The sequence below is a fragment of the Pteronotus mesoamericanus genome, unplaced genomic scaffold (genome assembly GCF_021234165.1).
Source record: "Pteronotus mesoamericanus isolate MK-2021 breed Mesoamerican mustached bat unplaced genomic scaffold, CSHL_Meso_final contig_48, whole genome shotgun sequence".
In the NCBI taxonomy this organism is placed as follows: domain Eukaryota; kingdom Metazoa; phylum Chordata; class Mammalia; order Chiroptera; family Mormoopidae; genus Pteronotus; species Pteronotus mesoamericanus.
Genome location: NW_026555180.1, coordinates 2,501,418 through 2,508,190, shown reverse-complemented (window position 1 = coordinate 2,508,190; position 6,773 = coordinate 2,501,418).

The following is a 6,773-nucleotide window of genomic DNA, read 5'->3' as shown; positions in this document are numbered from 1 at the left end:
GGTAATTAAACAATTAAATTCAGTGAATACAATGAGAAGGGGGTATTATTTTTCCACAAGTCCTTCTAAATAAGGTGGTGCTATGTTCTGGTTCCTGGTTACTTGTTTTTCAAGTATAATTTTCAGAGACCAAGTGAATTACTCACTCTGACAATGTGTTCTAGTTTGGATGATGGTCACCCTACCTGTAACATACACTGCAGAGTACTCCTTACTGGCCTTGGATGGTATCTCACAGAAAGAAGATCTCACAGTTTTCCTGGTCTCTCATGGGCTTTAATATCTATACTTACTGTTTGCATTATTTTCAGGTCATAGTTATAGGTAAGGTGGAACAAGCATACACTATCTTCTCTACTCATTATAGTTATAAATCCTGGAAAAGTGAATAGAAAATCAGTTTGAGCATTCTAAAAAGTAAAGAGAAGCAGGAAGATTGAAGAAGCCAAAAATTCAAAGTCACAATATCCCATATCCAATTTTCTCCAATATCCCTTGGCTTAGACTCAATGCAGTCTGGAACCCCGAAGTCCAAGTTAGTAGGTACACTGAGGATGACAAATTCAGGACAAAGTTTTATTTACATTTTTTACATGTAAATCAATAAATACAAAGAGGGCAACCAAAACAAGTTTTCTACATAAAGGAGGATGATGGTAATTAAACAACTATCATTAATGATAATAGAAAGAGTTCCAGAAGTCCTCTAATTCTGCCTTGAAGACTGGCAAAAAAAGTTTCCTAACATTCCCACATTTTTTCCTCTCTATGTTATTTTGCTTCCCAGCCCCTGTGCAATTATGTGATGGTGGCTGTTGTACCAGCAAAAACTCAAGAGCATACATCTGTGAGGAAGGCAAATTGTCCATTGTGATGAAGGGAACTGTAGTCCCAAATGAGTGTGACAAACCTCTATTGATTTTTTTCTCTCTGTCCTGTTATCATTTGGCTGTGGAGATGGAAGCAGTTGTGGAAAGTGTACTTTATAGTGGGTATATAAAGCACCATCCAATTGGCCAGTAAGGGAAGTATAAGAAGCTTATGAAACTAGAAAGTACCATGGAGATTGAAGATGAAGGGGAACTCATGAAAGCAAACCAATAATGTTGTTTCCAGACTCCCAAGCTCATCACTCCACTGCATATACACGAATCTAACATTAAATAGAACACCATAAGCTTTGAGGTTTGAACGATAAGACAGATCACTTATTATATTCCATATTTGCCAATGCACAGTACATATATGGAATCAGTCTAAGTAGAATTGAAAGACAGTGAAACAAGACTGACTTTGAAATCACAAGCTTGGTTAGGACTTGGGGCTTAAATCAACTGGATAAACTGGCTGCTAAAATTTAAAAAATAGCATTTTTTGTAGTATTCCAACAAGATCTAGAGTTGCATAACAATATTTAAAATATTCAGGATACAATACATTGAAAGCAAAAAAAATTATAACATTTTTCTGAAAAGATTTTCAATGTAGAGAGATGTAATATTAGTCAAATACAATATAAAGGAAGGAGTGATTTTATATATATATATATATATATATATATATATATATATATATAGCTACTTGAAGTGGCAAAATATTGATTCTTAGTGGAAAAAGAAAACATAATTTTATTTTAATCCCTTCTGCAGCCATTAAAACAAAATATATTGATAAAACATGATAAATTAAAATGGAATAACAAAATGTTCAAATATCCCAAAAGTTGGAAAGAACAGGAAAATAAGGGAAAAAACTGTGGAAATAAACAGAAATCAAATAATATAATGGTAGATTTAAACTCAAACATACCTATAATTGCATTAAATATAAAATGTATATGTATAGTAGTCAAAAGACCAAGATTACTAGAATCGATTTTTAAAAAATAACCCACCTATATTCCCTCAGCAATAAACATACTTCAAATAAAATGATATATGTAGGTTACAAGTAAATGGTTAGTTTCACTAGAATACATTATGTGAACATTAACTTAAAGGAAAGTTAGAGCACCTATATTAATATCAGCTTAACTAGAATTTACAGCAAAGAAAATTACTAGGGAAAAAGATATCACATGAAACAAAAGAATACATTTGCCAAGAAGACATAACAATCATAAATGTGTATGCACCAGAAAACAGAGATTCAAAACACATAAAGAAAAACTGAAGACTGGCAAGATGGTAAAGGAATGAATGGAAGTCACACTGACCTCCTCCCAGGACCAATCTGGAATTACAATTAAACTGTGGAGAAATCAACTGGAACAAACAACTGAACAATAGCGAGAGACAGGCCTTATAACCTCGGACATAGAGAAGAATCAGCCTTAGCACAATTGACTGGTAAGGAGTGTGGTAGAGACTCAGAAAGGGGGGCTGAATGCTCACAGATGACAACTCCATAAGAATACTTACACAGCCAGTTACTTTCCCCTGAGAAGAGTGATGTTGGGATCTAAACCATAAGTGGGTATCTCCAGCCTATGCACCAGAGCCAAAAAAGTATAGAGATAACAGCCAGCTGAGAAAGGGACAGGATTGCTCTCTGCCACAGATGGGTGGCTGGAGACACAAAGAGCTGTAAAAAAGGGGATAAACATACATTTTAATTTACAACCACTTACCTGGGCTCTGGGAAAGATGGGGGCTGGGTGGGCTAGATACCTGAGAAGAGACTAGGGAAGAAGGCTTTGGGGAGAGACCTGAGGGAATAGCCAGCCTGAACATAGTACTGAATTATTCCTCATATGGCAGCAGCCATCTTCCTCAGGCCAACCACTCCCCTGAGTGGAAGCAAAGTGAGAGGACACAATAGCCTTGCCCCCAGGAGGGACTCAGCCCTGCCCCGGTGGTGCCTAAGTCTGACTGCTCAGCACAGATAGGCAGCCACAGATAGTCGATCCCTGGCTAAAGGGGGTGCAGAGTGGTCTAGAGACACGTGAGGAGAGTCTGGAGATGGAGGCTTTGGGGAGAGAATGGAGAAAGCAGCTGGAGGGATCCGGGCGCTGACTCCTCCCCCATACAGAGGCAGCCATGTGGTTCAGGCAGAACACACCCCTGAGTGGCAGCAGTGTGAGAGGACCCAATAACCCTGCCCCCAGGAGGGGCTCTGCCTTGCCCTGTGGTGCCTACGCCTGACTGCTAGGGACAGAGTGACTTGATAAACCACTGAAGGAGAGAGCCACAGACAGTAGATTCCTGGAAGTCTCGAACAGACTGCCTGAGGTCAGATGGGATCAATATCAGACATCATCAGAGGCAGATCCAGAAAGGAAAAACAGCGGTCTTCTACAATAGAAGTTCACACCACAAAGTCAGGAAATCAAGGCAGATCAATATAAGACGCGGAAGCAAAAAAAGAAGAGTCTCACAAATAATGAGAAGACAAAGAAACACCCCCCAACTAAAGGGAAAGGAGGAATCCCCAGAAAGAGAACTAAATGAAATAGAGGCAAGTAAACTATGAGATATTGAGTTCAAAACAATGTTTCTAAGAAAGCTCAATGAGCTCAGTGAGCTCAGAGAGAATTGCCAAAAACTTCAGGGAGACTACGAGGAACTTACTGCACACTATATCAGCATGAAAAAGGACATAGACACTATTAATAAGAGACAAGAGGAAATGAAGAATACAATTTCTGAACTGAAGAATACAGTAGAAGGAATCAAAGCAGGTTAGGTGAAGCAGAGGATCGAATCAACGAGCAGGAGGACAAGGTAGAAAAAAGCTCCCAGAAAGAGCAAGAAAAAGAAAAGAGACTCAAAAAGAATGAAGAGGCAATTAGAGAAATGCAGGACAACCTGAAATGTAGTAATATCTGTATAATAGGGATACCAGGAGAAGAAAAATAGGAACAAAGGATAGAGAACCTCTTTGAAAATGTAACGATGGAAAACTTCCCTAATTGGAGGCGAGAAAAAGTCACGCAAGTCCAGGAAGCACAGAGGGTCCCATTCAAGAGGAACCCAATGAGGCCCACTCCAAGACACATCATCATTCAAATGGCAAATATCAAAGACAAAGAGACAATCCTAAAGGCAGAAAAGGAGTAACAGGTAGTAACATACAAGGGAGCCCTGATATGGCTAGCAGCTGACTCCACAGAAACACTACGAGCCAGAAGGGAATGGCAAGAAATATTCCAAGCAATGAAAAGCAAAGGCCTGCAACCAAGACTGCTCTACCCAGCAAGGCTCTCGATTAAAATAAAAGGCAAAATAAGGAGTTTCCCAGACAAAAGAAGGCTAAAAGGATACACCTCTGCCAAACCAACATGGCATAATATGCTAAAGGGACTGCTTTATGAAGACAGAGAAAAAGAGTGAAAAAGAGAGGAACACTGGTACAAAATGAAAAAATGAATAAGTACCTATCAATTATTTTGAATGGAAATGGATTAAATGCACCAATCAAAAGACATAGAATAACTGATGGATAAAAAAACATGACCCGCATATATGCTGCCTAACTGAGAACTAAGAGTTTCACCTCAGAGAAAAGGACCAGATTGAAAGTAAGGGATGGAAAAAATATTCCAAGCAAATGAACAGGAAGAAAAAAACCAAAGTAGCAATACTTATATCAGACAAAATAGATTTCAAGACAAAAGCCATAAAGAGACCCAGAAAGACACTTTATAACACTCAAAGGAAGACTCCATCAAGAAGACATCAACATTGTAAACCTATATGCACTCAACATAGGAGCACCCAAATATATAAGGAAAATCTTGGAGGACATCAAGAAAGACATAGAGAGCAACACACTGATTGCAGGGAATTATGAAACTGTGCTATCAGCAATGGATAGATCTTCCATACAAAATATCAATAAAGATGTTGTGGAACCGAATGATGCATTAAGTCAAATGGACTTAACTGACATATATAGAACGTTTCATCCTGAAGAAACAAAATACACTCTTTTCAAATGCACACAGAACATTTCAAAGATAGACCACATGATAACACACAAAACAAGCCTCATCAAATTCAAGAACAATGAAATCATAAAAAGCATTTTCTCAGTGCACAAGGGTTTGAAACTAGAAACCAACCTCCACGAAAAAAACTAAAAAACATTCAAACTCATGAAGACTGAATAGCATGCTATTAAACAATGAGTGGGTCAATAATGAGATCAAAGAGGAAATCAAAACTTTCTGGAAAGAAATGAAAATGAGCAAACAACAACCCAAAATTTATGGGACACAGTGAAGGCAGTTCTGAGAGGGAAGTTAATAGCAATACAAGCCTACCTAAAAAAAATCAAAACATTTCAAATAAATGGTCTCACTCTCCAGTTTCAAGAACTGGAGAAACAACAAACAAAATCCAGAGTGGGTAGAAGGAAGGGAATGATATAGATCAGAGCAGAAGTGAATGACATAGAGACTAAACGAACAATTCAAAGGATCAACAAATCCAGGAGTTGCTTCTTTGAAAAGATAAACAAAATAGACAAGCTTTTAAGCCAACTCATCAGGAAAAAAAGGGACAGAAACCAAATAAGTAATATGAAAGAGGAGAAATAACAACTGATACCACTGAAATACAAAGAATTGTAAGAAATTATTATGAAAAATTATAGGCCAAGAACTTTGAAAACCTCGATGAAATGGACAAATTTCTAGAAAAATAAAATCTTCCAACATTGAATGAAGAAGCAGCAGAAAGCCTGAAAAGACCGATAACAGCTGGTGAAATTGAAGTAGTAATCAAAAAACTCCTGGCACACAAAAGCCCTGGGTCGGATGGTTTACCAGGATAATGTTACAAAACATTTAAGGAAGAGCTAATGCCTGTCTTTCTCAGACTATTCCAAAAAATCCAAGAGGAGGAAAGACTCCCAAACTCTTCTTATGAGGCCAACATCATCCTAATTCCAAAACCAGATAAACACAAAACAAAGAAAGAAAACTACAGGCCAAATCACTGGTGAACATAGACATTAAGATCATCAACAAAATATAGGCAAACCACATCCAGTAATACATTAAAAGATCATCCACCATGATCAAGGAGGATTCGTCCCAGGGATGCAAGGATGATTTAATATTTGCAAATCAATAAATGTAATACATCACATAAACAAAAGGAAAGACAAAAACCACATGATCATCTTGATAGATGTGGAAAAAACATTTGATAAGGTACAACACCCATTTATGATAAAAACATGCAGCAAAGGGGGCATACCTCAACATAATAAAGACCATATATGAAAAACCTAAAACTAGCTTCATTGTCAATGGGCAAAAACTAAAATTTTCCCAGTAAGATCAGGAACAAGACAATGTTGTCTGCTTTTACCACTCCTATTCAACATAGTATTGGAAGTCCTAGCCACAACAATCAGATAAGAAAAAGAAATAAAAGGCATCCAAATTGGAAAGGAAGAAGTAAATCTGTCATTGTTTGCAGATGACATGATAGTGTACATAGAAAACCCCACAGACTCCACCAAAAAACTACTTGACTTAATAAGTGAATTTGGCAAAACAGCAGGATACAAAGTCAATATTCAGAAGTTGAAGGCATTTCTGTATACCAACAATGAAATATCAGAATCAGAAATCAGGAAAAAATCCCATTTGCTATAAAAATGGGATTTATTTTTGTTATAAGAAAAATAAAGTACCTAGGAATAAACTTACCAGGGAGGTAAAAGATCTATACTCAGAAAACTATACAACTCTGAAGAAAGAAATTAAGGAAGACACAAATAGATAGAAGCATATACCATGTTTATGGATTGGAATAATTTAC